Below are 8,314 nucleotides of genomic sequence, written 5' to 3'. Positions count from 1 at the left end.
TGATTTATAGGAAGAGTTTGAGTCCCCACGAAGTCCTCACCCAACCCTGACTTTGGGCTTTCCGAGAAGAGGTACACTTTGCCCTCCATGGGCCTGGCTTTCCTTATCTGTGAGAGCAAGGAAGAGACTGGGCCATCTAGTTCCACGCAGATCAGTTGAAAGAAGTCACTGGAAGAAGAAAATTTTATGGGAATTATGGAAGGTTGGGAAGAAATGGTCTTTGCAGATGAGATTAAGTTAAGGATGTTGAGATGGAAAGATTGTTTTGCATTATCCAGCCAGGCTCTAAATGAAATCATATGTATCCTTACACAAGGGAGGTGGAGGGAGCTTTTACACACAGAGGAGAGTGCAATGTGAAGACAGAACATGAGATGTGAATGTGAAGACACTGGCCTTGAACACTGGATGAATGAGGCCACAAGCCAAAGAATGTAGGGGCTACCAGACTCCCCCAGCACCTCCGTAGGGAGCACAGCCCCCTGACACTTTGATTTCATCCCAGCAATGCTGATTTTGGCCTTCTGACCTCCAGAACTGTGAGAGAATAAGTCGGTGGTTTTAAGACACCCAGTAGGTGGCCATCTGTTACAGCAGCCACAGGGAACTAATGCAGGAATACAGACTGCAGGCTCCTTTAGAGCAGGATCTAATTACGACTCCCCAGCAGTGCCTTGTCCTTTGCATGGAGCCGCCCATAGCTGCAGATGAAATGTATTAGCACTTCTCCAGTTATTTAAGGTCAATCTTTTTGAGTCTTCTTTTCTGGGACCTGCAGATATTTCCTGTTAACCAGGATCTTAGGGGACACCCAACCATGGTTCTTTCTCAACATCATCTCTGGAAGCATCAGCTGTCTCCTTGACATCACACACCAAAGGATGCACTTTCTAAGGCATTGTTTAGGACTTAGGAGAGGCATAGTTTTTAGCAATGAGCTGAGAGATGGGGTGGGTCCTTGCCACATCCTCCTTCCAACATTGCTATGACAGCTTTGTGTTTTTTTGGGTCCCAAGTCAGTTCTGAGTAGGACCTGGTTTGCTTTCAAACCTTATAAATGGCTACTAAAGCTTAAATTGTGTACCCCGAATTCATATGTTGAAGTTCTAACTGCCGGTACCTCAGAGTGTGACCTTATTTGGAAATAGTGTCCTTGAAGCTATAATTAGCTTGGATGAAGTCATTAGGGTGGGCCCTGACCTAGTTTGACCAGTGTCCTTATAAAAACGTGGAAGTTGGACAAGGACACACCCACCGGGAAAGCACCATGAGAAGATGATGGCAGAGACCAGGGCGACATGTGTACAAGCCAAGCGAAACCGAAGGTGGCCAGCAGCCCTTGTGAAGCTGGAGGAGAGGCCTGGAATAGATGCTCCCTCACAGCGCCCAGGGGGAACTGACCCTGTCTGCACCTTGACCTTGACCTTCTGGGCTCTAGAACCATGAGACAGCATGTTTCTGTTGTTGAAGCTACCTGGTCTGGGGTGCGCGGTACTTTGCAGCCAGAGTGAATGAATGTGGTGACACTGACCTGTGCACTGTATGTCTTGTCTGCAGCTTGCTGGTAAACAAGGGAAAAAGCAGGGAATCGGTGGTGGGGAAAGGGTAGGGGGAGAAGGGAGTCGGACCAGAGCAGCTTTAGAAGTGCAGCCTGGCCGGGCGCAGTGGCTCAAGCCTGTAATCCCAGCACTTTGGGAGGCCGAGACGGGCGGATCACGAGGTCAGGAGATCGAGACCATCCTGGCTAATACGGTGAAACCCCGTCTCTACTAAAAATACAAAAAACTAGCCGGGCGAGGTGGCGGGCGCCTGTGGTCCCAGCTACTCGGGAGGCTGAGGCAGGAGAATGGCGGGAACCCGGGAGGCGGAGCTTGCAGTGAGCTGAGGTCCGGCCACTGCACTCTAACCTGGGCGACAGAGCGAGACTCCGTCTCAAAAAAAAAAAAAAAAAAAAAAGAAGTGCAGCCTTGAGTCTGAGCAAGAATCCTTCTATGTCCAGCTTTGTGTCTGGTGCCTGTGATAAGAAGGCCGGCGGAGTGCCTCTCCAAGCCACCTCCCTGCTCTGATCCCTCCCGGGGACCCAACCTTTTCCTCTAGATAGGGTCAGCTAAAGAAAGTAACGTTGCAATCACACCTTCCAAGCTGCCCTTCTTTCCCTCCTCCTTCAATCTCCCCCCACCCCCGTTCCCCCTTGTTTCTAAGTGCCCAGCCTTCTCTGAAGAGAGGGGACCATCTGGTTAGTCCTTGTTTACTGCACACCCTGCCAGTTTGAGCTTATTAATCATATTTACCCAAGTATCTTAATTACTCCCTGTCTAGCAACTTGCTTTGCACTCAGCTGTTGACCCCTCTTTTTTTATTCCTTTCTATCATTAATCATAGGAGCAGCGTGGCTAGAGGAATTCCTGCAGCTTAGATTTTGCTGGCACTGTTACCACTCCCAGAGAGGAGCGGCTGGAGTTCACCGCTGGTTTCTGACAAACTTCCTAATTAATCTGCTAAAGATCAGAGGAGGACTAATAGGAGCTGAAGACTGTGTGCGAGACCAGCCCTCCGCCCTCTCGCTTTGTGTGTGCACGTGTGTGTGTGTGTGTGTGTGTGTGTGTGCGCGCGCGCGCGCGCATGTGGTGCTGAGCTTGGCAGGGGAGAGATGGCCTCACTAGCGATTGAGCACAAAGCATTCCTGCTGCTGTTGCTGCCACCTACCTTCCCTGCTTTGGGAGGATAAATTTTCTCCTCTTGCTTAGAAGTTTAAGGGAGTCACCTAAGCCTTCTTCTCCCAGATACAACAGCGGAATAAAGTATCTTCCAAGCAACACTTTTTTTTTTTTTTTTGAGACGGAATCTTACTCTGTCACCTGGTTTGAGCGCAGCAGCGTGATCACGGCTCACTGCAACCTCCACCTCTCGGTTTCAAGTGATTCTCCTGCCTCAGCCTCCCGAGTAGCTAGGATTACAGGCGTGTGCCACCCGCACGCCTGGGTAATTTTTGTATTTTAGTAGAGACGGGGTTTCACTATGTGGGCCAGGCTGGTCTCAAACTCCTGACCTCTGGTGATGTGCCCACTTCGGCCTCTCAAAGTGCTGGGATTACAGGCATGAGCCACCGCACCTGGCTGCAACCAACTTTTTTGTGGAATACAGGATCTTGATGTTTGGGTGCCTGAAGGCAGAAGCTGCTGCACATGGAATGGATTAAAGGTCTCCCCTCTGCAACCAAAAATCCTTGGGATCCCAGGAGCAAAAGATGCTCCAGGGCACAGGACAATTCAGGAAGGCCCGAGGTGATACTGAAGACTGCGGAGACATCCAGCTCGGTCGTGTCTCCGGAGGTGTCCAGACTTTGCAGACAGACGTTGCACATAAAGAGCTGAAAAACCGAGGAAGCTGAGCTGGAGAAGGAAATCACTTCTACTCAGCCTTGACCTGAGTCTGATGCTATGGGGCCTCTTAGGGTTACCTCATGCTTCATGCACCCCTTTCTCTGCTCCTCAGCAGAAGGCAGGGAGCAGGGAAGTGGGTCTGTGCCTTCTTTCTCCCTGCCAGGCCTGACTCTCCAGGCCGAGAGACACCATTAAGGAGTATAATTTGTTGATCCAGGCTCTCCTTGCGTTTCAGTGCAGAGTGGCATCGTTTTCTTTATGACCTCGTAAAGTCACAGCCGAGAGGCCGATTTGGAAAACAAACTGCCTCAGGTTGACAGATAATTAGATACAGGGGACATATTATATGCCTTTGCATATAAATGTGCTCCAAGGCATGTTGGTTCATCTGAAGTTGAGGTTAAAGGCGCGCCAGGTATTCCTGACACATCAGGATATATATTTTCATACAGTCTCAGGCGCCGTGTTGGTTTTATAGGCCTTTCATCCTGGTGCTGACGGATGGGGTGTGAGCGCGACCCAACTTAGAAGAAAGGGACTCCCTTGCATAGGGGCCTCCTGGCATTTTGTTTCGTGTTCTCCCTCTCCACCCCCACTTTCTGTCCTTCCTGGGAAAGGAACTGTTCTTTGGGCCTAGGATTCTGCAGTGAGTGACTAATGGCCTGAGTAGAAGGGACCGGGACTCATTTTTCTTTTCTGGACTCTAATAGGCCCAATTAATTCAGCTACAACATGGGCCCTTACAAGCTTGGGACAAGCCTGGGTGGAATTCTATATTGAGAGTAAGAAAAGGGATGGAAATAGATGTTTTCCAGAAGGTTCTGTGGACTCTGGGGGTGACCTGTGGACAGCTGCTGCTGCCCACTACCTGGCAGTTTGGCTACGTGATGCGTGTTGGCCTTACAAGGAGATCCCCCTTACCCTGGAATCTACTTTGCCAGAGCAGAACTTGAGCCTCAGACACACCAGAGACGAGGGGGAAGCTTTGCTTTTTCCTCCAGTGGCAGGAAGCTCTGGGCTGGGGAAACGTCTCTTTGAACACAAAGTTCCAGTTGCATTCATCCCCAGGAAAATGTAAAGAGCTTAATTTAATGCCCTCTGGGAGTCATTTCGATTTAAAAGTGGCATTATAGCTTGTGGCTAGAAGAATGGGCTTAACGGTTAGTCACCTTCTGTTTGGGCATGTCATTTAATCTCTTTGAGGCTGTTTCTTCATCTTAAAATATGAGTGAGAAGGTAGTACCCACCTTATAATATTGAGAAGATTAACTTAGGGAAAACACGTAGCGCAGGGCTTCACCCATGGTAAGTATTTCATAAACGGTAACTATTTTTAACAATGACAATTCGCAGAGTTAATACTAATAAAAAATGATTACAGAAGAGGACGCCTCCACCCACAGGAAGGAGCCAGCACAGTGGGGAGCTGTTTGACCAGGGGAGTGTTCTCAGCAGCTGCCACACGTGGAGGTGTGGAGGTAGCAAGCAGAGTGGGGGGTGGAGGGGGAACCCTGGTTCCTGGGACACCTGGGTCCTGCTCTTCCATGATTAGCTGTGCAGTCTTGAGCACGGCACTCCCTCTCTTCCCAGCTTAGTGTCGTCATCCGTAAAATGAGGGGCTCTCTGAGGGTCTGCCAGGGCTGCTGTGTGATCCGTGACAGCGTGGCATGTGGTGTGGTATGTGATGCATGTTCCCGCCTGCGGGGAGGCCCTCTCCCTTCCCCCACCAGGCCTCTGGGCAGCACTCACTGTCATCCTTGCTTCTGGAACAGGCCTGTGCTATTTTCCAGGCCAAACTGGAGGGCTGAGGGGGTCTATTAAGAAGACTTCAGGGAGATGCTGGAACAATTCTTGAAATTACCCTCCTCTTTAAATCTTGCCATGGCCCTATTAGAAAAGCTAAGGGGGCAGAGGGAGAGGAGAGAGCGGGGAGAGGAGAGAGAGAGAAGAAGGAAGAAGGAAAGGGAAAAGTAAGAAACCCCATAGCCCGACCCTCAGCCCTGTTGAAGGAGATGATATAAATAGAGTCGCTGTCACTTTGATGAATTAAATCCTCCGTTAATTAGGACGCATAGATTTAAGGGTTGTCCAACCAGGTAGTCCTTTTCCCTTCCCAGCAAGTTATAGCTCACGGAGGAGGCATGAGAGGGATCGTTTTCCGTGTCTGGCTTGATTGCTGGTTTCTTTCTTACTAGGCTCCATTAATTATCCTAGAATGTGGTCACCCAATTTTCTTCAACATGGGCCATTCTCCTTTCAGCGGGATCTTGGCAGCAGACTGCCACAGGAGCTCTGGGGAAAAAGGACCAGTGGGATCCCAGTACCTCCTGAGAGACCACCACCCTCCCCGCCTCCAGCTCATGCCCAGCTCTGAGTCAAATGGACTCTTCCTGTTGTACTGTGAGGTTGCGCAAACCTTAAAAGGCAAACACTGCTGGGCGCGGTGGCTCAGGCCTGTAATCCCAGCACTTTGGGAGGCCGAGGTGGGCGGATCACGAGGTCGGGAGATCGGGACCATCCTAGCTGACACGGTGAAACCCTGTCTCTACTAAAAATATAAAACAATTGGCCGGGCATGGTGGCGGGCACCTGTAGTCCCAGCTTCTCGGGAGGCTGAGGCAGGAGAATGGCGTGAACCCGGGAGGCGGTGGAGCTTGCAGTGAGCAGAGATTGCGCCACTGCACTCCAGCCTGGGTGACAGAGCGAGACTTCGTCTCAAAAAAAAAAAAAAAAGGCAAACACAGTGAGGGTCTCTGGCTTGCTGTGTGGACAGCCCACTCTCTGACAGGCAGATCATCTGCAGCTATCCCTGGGCTAGGAGCTGGAAGCCATTCTTGTGAACTCCTCCTTATACCTTGAGCTAAACCTCTTTGGGTCCCAGAAGTCTGAGGCTCCAGCTGCCTGGCAAGACTGAGTCTATATGATTTCTTGAGTACAAGTAGTTTGGCATTTTAAAATACTGGATAAACCGCAATGTAAACTTAGATTGCATTTCAGATTGTAAACAATGACCCCAGTGCTTCATGTTAAATCAGAAATGAGCTATTAACCAAGCTAGTCCTCTTATGAATGAGCCCCTAACCCTGATCCAGGGATCCTTGAGCGAAAATCATCAAAATGATTTATCTTCACTTTACCTGTTATCTCACAAGAATCTCATTACTCAGGGAAAAGGAGGGTGTTTTTCAGGGGACAGAGGGCATGGGGGAGGGGACTTCCTTATAACTCAACTTTCAGAGGGAGCTGAGTTGTAAACAGATGGAACAAGGTGTGTACGAGAAGCCTCTTAGATTTCATCTTTCATATCAAGGCTCTTGCTGAAAATTCTGGCACCACTGTGAAATGAGGGGAGCTCTGACACACAGACACCCTCCTTGCCTCGCCAACCTTCCCATACACAGTCATGCGCACCGAGAGCAGGTACCAATACTGAAAATGCCTTTCTGGAGTTGCCTCAGTATAAACCCTTGACAACTTAGCAACAGCATCAAGTGAGGAAGCAGTTTCCTTGATCTGGGGAAGAAGAACCAACTCATAAACATGGAACTGTGCACACTGCCTCTTCCTTTGCTGTGTGGATTGGCTGTGGTTCTGCCCTGGCACTTGGATGTTGCTCGGGCTGCTTGGGAGGAAGCCCAGCCTGGGTCAGGTGGTCATAAGCCAGAGCCCCTGTCCTGTCCCCAGGACAGGCCTCCCTCTGGGGTCCAGCATGGCTCCAGTGCTGAGGCTCCCACTGCTGGAGAATGTGCCCTCTCCTCTCTTTGTTTCCATACCAAGGGGATCTGCAGGATAGAGGGCAAATTATTCTTAGCAGATTGGGGCTATGGGTAAGCCGGAAGGGATGAGGGAGAGAGGAGAGAGGAGAGGAAAGGGAAGGAGAGAGGAGGGCAGGGGTCAGGTAGAGGAGAGAGACAGCAAGAAAAAATAGAAAAAAAAAAGGAAATAAAGGTTGCAAATACAAAGGGAGATTAACAAGGAGCAGAAGAAGGGAGGCAGAAGAGGGAGAAACAGAGAAGAGGAACAAAGAAGACATTTCCAAAAAAGATGTGACTCTTCCAAAAAAGAGTCCAGGCAGGAGGTAGACAAGGAACAAGGAGAAAGGAAGGAAGTGAGACAAGCTGGGGAGAGAAGAGGCAAAGGCAGCCAGGAGCAGGGAGAGGGGAGAGAGGAGTGGGAAACCCCAGGGTGTGCAAGGAAAAATATGAGGGAAGCCAGTGGGAGGAAGGTGAGGAAGAGGAGAGAGAGCAGGCACTGGGTGGGGAAGAGGCGAGCAGGAGAAAGCCTGTGCTATGTGGATTATTGTGTGTTTGTCATCTGGAATGGTATAAGCTGTAGGTACAGCAACTCCCGCCCATGATTTATGGTCCCTGTCAGGCAGGGACCGTGCTTTGTCTGCTGTAGCGTGGACGATGAATGCTCCGCTGTCATCCCAGCCTGGCCGGCCTTTCTCTCTCTCTGCTCCCAACGCCGGCTCCCCATTTCACGCCAGTGAACATAAACAATCTTTTGTAAACCTGACAGTCACACTTGCTTCTTTGGAAACATAAAGCAGAAATGTATGACTCGGCTTTCATTACCCAATTTCCTACGCTATATAGAAACACTCAGGAAAGACATGTAAGTGGTCACGAAACCTGGGAAACTGGAAGTGTCCTGGAGGAAAAAAAAAGGAAGAGGGGGGAGAAAGGGGCTGTAGGGTGGGAGGGATCTGGTGAGGAGAGGAGACGATGTGTCTAACTCCACCACATCCTTCCCAGAAAACGCCGGCTGATAAACGGGCCGTGCAGGCACATAATTATATTACATTTCTGAATAATAGACATTTCCTGCCTGAAGTGTTGCTTTTTTTCCTCCTTCTCCTTTTAACCCAGAGTGCAGTAATGAAACAGTCTTGAGATCAAAGCTGCCTGATAATGTGGCTTTGTTTTTTC

The 8,314-nt window shown here is 49.9% G+C and overlaps 1 long non-coding RNA gene across 1 annotated transcript; it reads left to right on the top strand.

Annotated features, from left to right (window-relative positions):
• Window positions 1–1,266: 1,266 nt before the first annotated feature.
• On the top strand, window positions 1,267–6,519 carry LOC144330938 (uncharacterized). The gene is made up of 5 exons (XR_013397646.1): window positions 1,267–1,564; window positions 2,383–3,798; window positions 4,737–4,861; window positions 5,644–5,807; window positions 6,118–6,519. It is a non-coding gene; the product is annotated as an uncharacterized LOC144330938 (long non-coding RNA).
• Window positions 6,520–8,314: the final 1,795 nt, after the last annotated feature.

This window comes from Macaca mulatta, chromosome 8 (genome assembly GCF_049350105.2).
Source record: "Macaca mulatta isolate MMU2019108-1 chromosome 8, T2T-MMU8v2.0, whole genome shotgun sequence".
In the NCBI taxonomy this organism is placed as follows: Eukaryota; Metazoa; Chordata; class Mammalia; order Primates; family Cercopithecidae; genus Macaca; species Macaca mulatta.
The sequence above is the reverse complement of the archived record's forward strand: the minus strand, read 5'-3'. Positions and strand labels throughout refer to the sequence as shown.